An 8,550-nucleotide genomic window follows, 5' to 3' on the forward strand; every position below is an offset into this window, starting at 1 on the left:
CGCCAAAATTATCAACTGGCGTGACGCAGTTTTACAATTTGACGTCACGCAAAGTGGTTTTGCGCTACGATTAAAGCGTCGCGCAAGGTTTTTTTTTTTTTTTTTTTTTTAAGTATTAAAAAAATTACCAAAAATGTGACTTTACTCCTTTCAAGTTCAATTTTTATTTCACATAAACACCACAATAATATATTATTCTAAAAAAAACCCATAATAATTTTTTTTACATATATATCATTCAATTTCTTAAGTGTTATAAGTAGAAATTAAATAAATTAAAATCTACTTAGTAAATTCATATACCATTGCACTTGATGGGAAACACATTGTACGAAACTAGTTTCAACAATCCAACCGTCAAACTTGTTCGTATATGCTTCGAGATCGCATACGCCAAAAATAGGAAAAAAAAAACATTTAGAGATCAAGTAACGCGACAAAACTTTTCGACGGTTATAAATGAAAAATAACGATTTAACGGTAGTTTTAACTCCGATTTTGATGATTTTTTACAGCTACACTCCTTGACCCTATATGAATACAATGAACTAATTCGATCGTCAATTTAATGTATTTACACAAGTGGATACCACAAAATCTTATGTTATACTTAATGAAAGTATTAATAAACTCTAAGTGTTAGTAAATCTACCATTTTGATGGGAAACACATTGTACGAAACTAGTTTCAACGATCCAACCGTCAAACTTGTTCGTATATGCTTCGAGATCGCATACGCCAAAAATAGGGAAAAAAAAACATTTAGAGATCAAGTAACGCGACAAAACTTTTCGACGGTTATAAATGAAAAATAACGATTTAACGGTAGTTTTAACTCCGATTTTGATGATTTTTTACAGCTACACTCCTTGACCCTATATGAATACAATGAACTAATTCGATCGTCAATTTAATGTATTTACACAAGTGGATACCACAAAATCTTATGTTATACTTAATGAAAGTATTAATAAACTCTAAGTGTTAGTAAATCTACCATTTTGATGGGAAACACATTGTACGAAACTAGTTTCAACGATCCAACCATCAAACTTGTTCGTATATGCTTTGAGATCGCATACGCCAAAAATAGGAAAAAAAAAAGGGGAAACTTGATATAGGTCCAATTTTTTGAGCCAATAGTAGGAATAATCCAATTTATTAAAATAAGTCCAATTCCTTAAAGCTTATTATTTTATTATCAATAATTATCTCTTAAATTATAAGATTTATTATAAAAATCAAATTTCTTCCTAATTATCTCTTTGATTTTTTTTTTTTTTTGTTCTTTCTTGTTCTTTATCCCTTTTTAAACCCCATTTATAGATTTTATTTTTTATTTTTATAATCAACCTATATCACAGGTTAATTATATTTATCTACCTATATGATAGATTCTTTTTTATAATCAAGTAAGATTCATGTGTCTTGCTTACCGGATACAAATAGATTAAGGAACGGAGAGAATTGGAGAACGTTTAGAACAGAGATGGGGGACGTTTAGAACAGAGATGGGGGAGGGAGGTAGTTTCTGCAACTAGTTTGCAGTTTCTACCACCCAAACTGAGAAAAAAAGTCGTCGACTTTGCGTGACGCATATGGCGTCGCGCAAAACATCTTTGCGCGACGCAAGTGCATGTACGTCGCGCAAAGATGTTTTGCGTGACGCCACATACGTCACGCAAAGATGTTTTGCGCGACGTACGTCCACTTGCGTCGCGCAAAGCTCTTTTGCGCGACGCATGTAGCCTTGCGTCACGCAAAGTCAACAGAAAAAGCGGTAAACCTTACTTGGTTTAGCGCCAAAATCTTGCGTGACGCCACATACGTCACGCAAAGATGTTTTGCGCGACGTACGTGCACATGCGTCGCGCAAAGCTGTTTTGCCCGACTCATGTAGCCCTGCGTCACGCAAAGTCAATAGAAAACCTTACTTGATTTAGCGCCAAAATCTTGCGGGACACAAAAAACGTCGCGCAAATGGCCTTTGCGCGACTGCACTTTGCGCGACGAAGATTGGCGTCGCGCAATCCCGTTTTGCGCGACGTAGGTGCCCTTACGTCGCGCAAAGTATGTTTGCGCGACGCCAATCTTCGTCGCGCAAAGGCCATTTGCGCGACGTTTTTTGTTTAGCGTCACGCAAACATACTTTGCGCGACGCATTTAGCTGCGTCGCGCAAAGTGCAGTCGCGCAAACATGTTTTTGTACTAGTGTCCTTTGTCTGAATATCCTAAAGCAAGCAAAATGAAGGCAAAATGAAGGATACAGTACTACAATACAATCCAATTGTTCAGTGACGTGAGGTACAGACAATAAGTGATGAGAAAATGATGGAACCAATAAACAATTATGTAACGGAATAGAGAGTGTAAGCGACACTGTTCCCGCTCCAACAACAGCAGCAGTAGTACCATTGGCAGTTGCCACACACTTTCTATGAGAAACTTTCATGGACTGAAACAAAGTTCTATCATACATCATATGATCCGTTGCACCAGAATCTAAAATCCAACTGTATTTGCCATTTAATAATACGCAAAATGACAATCACAAGTACACGGCAATCACAGCACCCTACCAATTACGGAACCACAAGCTGCAAGAACGAACAAGTAGCAGCCACTCACGACAACCACCCACGGTAGAATAGACGATTTTTTTCCTGCAGAGGAAATCGCAGCAAACACACGGCTGCACAGTTTGAAATACTTACGGTAGTAGTAGAAAAAATACTTCAAGTCTGTTGCTCTTACACGGGCATATATCACAGCAATTGCGAGCCGCAATTACAAGCAGCAACAATTGTTAAAACACACACGGCACAATTGCAAAGCACCACAACATTTGTAAAGCACACACGTCACAATTGCAAAGCAGCAACAATTGTGAAACACACACGACACAATTGCAAATCGACACAACAATTGTACGCGATGCACGAACCCTAGCTCTTTATGCCAAATAGAAATTTACGGCTTAATTTCTCTATATTCTACAATTCTGAATAAAAGGTACATACAATCCTTGTTACAAAAGAAAACAAAATAAAGAACACAATATTCTTCCTAAAACATGACTTTAATAATTATAAAAATATTTACATTCTTTTTTTTCTTAAATATTGACTTATTCCAATGTATAAAACAGGAAAGCAGAAGGATCAAACAAAACCAGGTAGGGTTTGAAATCATGGAAATGACAAAAACTCCCGTCGCAGGCAAACACATGCCATAAAGGTTTCTGCTTTCCACAATTCCCTTTCTATTTGCAACTTTTCTCTATTTTTATAATTTGAGTATCAGATCCATTTTTTTTTTCAATTGATGACAACAACTATCTAGTACCAAACATAACTAATATGTATTTAAAAGAGAAAAGACATAACTAATATGTATCTTCTTTTTAATAACTGCGAAATATTCGAATTTAAGACATGTTTCAATAGTATATATGATCAACAAAATATCACTACGTTAAGTACTACCTTGTTGTTTACGTAACACATATCATATATGTTAGTAATGTGATTTAACACTGCTAGAAGATCTTATAGTCAACACAAGAGTAAGTGGTAGAGATTTTGATAATTACATATAAATTTAGGTCGGCCATGACTATTTGGCGGCCTTATTTAAGGCAAAACCAAAATGAATTCCTTGTAATCGGGTCAAGATCCTCTTCAAATCTCCCTCTACGTAGATATACTCATATACATAATGGCGTAACTACACCATAGAGATGGCAATTCAAACAGTTAAACCCAATAATTGTGGATAACTACTCGGATGAAACGGATTTGTAGATGAAAATGCGGTTATATTTCGGATATGGAGAAAAACTAGAAATATTATTCGGTTATTGTTTCAAATTTGGTTATAGGGTCCTGATTCGTATCCGTCACCAAAGCCGATCCGAATAATACATATTATATATAAATATAATTTATATATAATAAATATAGTATTGTATAATATGTACGTATATTCATCGAACCCATTACCTTGAGAATTACAAAAGTTGCATTTTGTGAGAAAGTTCAATAGTTTTGAATCAAACCAATAAGAATCCAATGATGCTTAGGGGAGAGATCAAACATAAGCCAACATCATCAATGTATCTATTGTATTACAATGACGAAATTAGTATCTATTGTATTATAATGCTTCAATTGAACGAAAATATTTTTGGTATTGACGTATATGGATAAAACCGTTAACCGATGGAGAATCCACCACCCAGTGGGTATGATTATGAATAATCTCCGATGGTTAATTTGAGGTCATAAATATGGTTAATTTTTGTGGTTATAGAGATGGATATAACATTTCCGTTTCCAAGTCGAATCGTTGTCATCCCTACTACACCACAGCTACCATGGACTATATCTCAAGTAGCCTTTTTGAAAGGAAAAAAAAAAAAAAAAAAGGACTTCTATTATATTTATTCACCCTAAATATCATATAGCCATTATGCATCCTAGATTAATTTTTCATTCAATTAATAAAAACAATCCCTTAGTAAACACTCATGTTAACTCCTAACCCTAAACTCTCCATACGTTCTCCTCATTTTTCTTTGATTTGTGGTCAAGATTCTTGTTAGTGGCCAACATATCATCCTACAAAAATTAGCTAGCCCGCGCTCTACAAAATTTCTATTTCCACCCTTGGATATACCATTAGACAATTAAACAACTTTGGTGTATTGCTTATTTATAGTTTGAGAGACTGCAGAGAGAGAGAGAGAGAGAGAGGAGTTGATGCTTTCTGGATTAATTACTGTCCAAAAGAAAAATGGCATCCCATGTTAAAAAGTCTAGGTTTGAAATGATAATATAGTCCTACAAATTAATTATCTTATCTTATCTTAATGACCTTTGTCGCCAGTATTAACTTTATTTAGCACTACATAGCTCAAAGCTGAGGGATCTTGATATGGTTTAATTTGGTTATTAAAGAAATCACTCGTTACGAAAATAAAGTGTTTCAGTCGGCACTCAACAAAGTAGTCAGTCAACACTCAGGACTAGATTCCTAGTGGAAACCTTAATATTATTATTGAAAAGGACCCTCCGATTTGTACCGATATTATATACACATTTGATAGCGATCTTGATTCATGATACCTAGCTAGTTCGTTGTGCACCACAAAACGTGCAAACATCACAAGTATTTGCTATTTGTTTCCACAAAGCCTTATGTTCAATTAGCAACATATATATATTATTCAAATTCAATCACAGTGCACGTGGTTACTTTGACTCGAGCAAATCGAATTAAGTCAGTAAGACCATCTTCAACTGAAGAAAGGTCAGAGGGATCCCTTTAACCTTATAGCCTTCTAAGAAATTATATTTTAATAGATAGTATTAGACTATATTTTATACCATCTCTAACCGAAGAGGCCAAAGGGTCATTAGCCAAACTTAATTTATTATTTTAATTAAAGTAATATGGTTACTTAACTTAAACTGCCATATTAAAATACGGTTTTCAGACCTATTTTGAGTGTCACTTGTCGCCAAATAAATAAGCCTCTGGATTTCTTTTTGTTCTATAATCTCAATAATTTTTTTTGATAGGATTTCAAGTGACACATGTCGCTAACGTGAGTAACTCTCCAAATTTCTTATCTAGATGTAATCTCAATAATTTTTCGGATAGGATTTCAAGTGCCACATGTTTAGATGTAATTGGTTGTGCAAAGTTTAGATACGATTCTTATCTACGTGGCACTTCTTATCTTCAACTTCCAATGTTAATAAATAGTTTAGATATTGGGGTATAATTCACATACCTTCATCTTTACCCTCTTCAATATCTCTTTCAATTCAAGTTTGCAATGAATTCCAACTTTGGATCCTCTTCGCATTCCAACTGGGGATCCTCATCCAATTCCGAATTGGAAGATAAATAGGTGCATATGAGACGAGAAAATGAGAAGTCGATAAAGAAGATGAAGCATGATGCAACACAACATATATGGTAGCAATGGCTAGGGTCCTGGCATGTGAGGCAACTGAAGAACAACCTCAATAGGGTGGCTTTGTTGCAGGTCACTCTCACAAACCACGAAATAGAGATATGGCGCATGAGATTTTGATGAACAACTACTTCAACTCCAACTCGGTGTACACAAAAGAGGATTTCAGGCGTCGTTTCCAGATGAAGCGTCATGTCTTCGAGCGTTTACTTCATGATGTCCAACATGTCAATCTATAATTTCGACAGAATATGGATAGAGCAGGTCGCCCTAGTTTCTCACCTCATCAAAAGGTTACTATTGCACTCCAAATGCTAGCCTATGCCTCTCTAACTGATGCGATAGATGATACATATGGTATGTTTGAGTCTGCATGCCTTGATAATCATGCTGAATTTTGCCACACAGTTGTTCAGATTTACAAAGAAGAGTACCTTCGTGAACCAAATCAAGCAAATCTAGATCGGCTCCTTCGCAAAGCTAAAGACGTTGGTTTTCCGAGTATGATAGGGCCATTAGATTGCATGCATTAGCAGTAAAAAAACTATCCCACTGGATTGCAAGGAAGATTTAGCAAAAGATCGAGAAAGGCAACTATTATGTTAGAGGCGGTTGCCTCGTTTGACACATGGATCTGACATGCTTTCTTTGTCCAAGCAATTGCAAACCATGTGGATGACGCCTAAACATAGTTTACCTTACACTAAGAGGCATACCGAAAAGATGTTGAGAAAGCCTTCGGTATTCTACAAGCATAGTGGAAGATTATTAAGGAACTGAAAAGAGGGTGGAGTCGAGATAAATTGAACTCCATCATGATGTTGTACATCATATTACACAATATGATTGTGGAGGATGAGCGAGATGGCTATATTGATGGAGAGTCTGATGACAACCAAGATGATCCAAATAGGTCAAAAGGGCTCGTGCGAAAAAATATGAGGGGCCTAATTTACCTTTAGATCCAAGAACTAGTAAATCTCTTGATGAGGAACCATAGGATGATACGTTCCGTGCCACAAATAAGTATGTACAACAGAATCTTGTTGCACATATTTGGGCCAAAAGAACCATAGAATAGGCGTTTAAGTTTTATATTGTTAAATGTTGTTTAAGTTTGAATAACTCCCCCAAGTAGTATTAGGGTGGAGATTGTGTTGTTTAATATTGTTTAATTTAAAATGAGGTAAGATAGTATGAAACGGTGAAAATTATGTGAAAAATGGTGTAGGAATGAATTAGGTATTTATAGGAAAGTCCCAAAAAAAAAAATTTCAAATACAACAGTAACTTGGCGTCAGCTAGCCGTTGCTAGCTGGCATCAGGTAGCCATTGCATTCAAACAATTGGGCTGGCCTGGGGCTGGTTGGTTGCACTTGGCCAACCGGTTGGCCTGTTTTATCATTTTTGGGCCAATGGGGCCCACGAGCCATTTGGCCTAGCCTTCAGTTGGAGACGGTTTTTATGTCATTTCAAGCTATTTTTAGCCCTATAACCCTTCGGCCGAGTTGGTTGGAGATGACCTAAATACTTTTAACAGGTTATGCTACAAACCCCTTAAATTATATTTTCTTATTAACAATGTTCTAAAAAGCGACCTAGGCGCTGGGCATCAGGCTGCCGCCGCGATTATTCCAAAAGTGTTCAACAAATCAGAAAGGGTATTAGGCGGCCGACTAGGTGGGCTAGGTGGCCTCGGCGGCGGACTAGGCGGTTTTGTTCAAAAAATAATATACATATCGTTGTTTCACAACATCGCCTAAAAGAGGAGGCGTTCACATAATATTGAAGAGAGAAAGTGAGAGAGCATGAGGGAAGAGGGAGTGATGTTGAATTAGAATAACAGATTTGTAATTGCAGGGATAAACAAGAAATCGACTTAGACAGTTGGGATTTCTTCGACCGAGCATGCAATTTTCTTTGATGCGCTTGAGGTTTTGGGAAAGGGATGTGCTATCCACACACTACATTTTACTTCTGACACACTCCTTGATAATTTATATCTGTTGATCTTCTTCAACTCATTTGATCCGATGACCTAAAATTAAAAAAGTGTGTGAGAAGTAAAATAGGGTGTATGGATATCACACCTCTTGGGAAATTTTACAAAGGAAAAAGAACATGGGCACAACAGGAAAATTTTACAAAGGAAGAAGAAGATGGGTGGAGCAATCGAAGGCAAAGAAGAGGAAACAAAAAGATAAAAGGCTTTTGTGTTTTCCAAGGCCTCAATAACCCATCCCCTCTTTTTGACCGGTGCCCACTACTTTCCACCAGTGTCCACTACTTTCCATTATTAATTACCCACCTTTAATCTTCAATTAATTACCCACCTTTAATCTTCAATTAATTACCCACTACCAACTTATAATTATAATAAAATAAAATTTTTACCCTCTCCACTAGTAAATATGTTATGTATGGGTAATGTTGGTTTCTGTTAGTTTTGTTAGAGAGACTAAATCTTATCTATGAGTTTCATACAAATATAATTTTTTGTACGTGTTAATATACACTTATTTACAAAATATACAAAAAAATTACCTGAATCCGGGGTGCCAAGCTGT

Source organism: the organism of the source record quoted next, unplaced genomic scaffold (assembly GCF_019419815.1).
Source record: "Pyrus x bretschneideri cultivar Hongxiangsu unplaced genomic scaffold, Pyrus_bretschneideri_v1 Contig24, whole genome shotgun sequence".
In the NCBI taxonomy this organism is placed as follows: domain Eukaryota; kingdom Viridiplantae; phylum Streptophyta; class Magnoliopsida; order Rosales; family Rosaceae; genus Pyrus; species Pyrus x bretschneideri.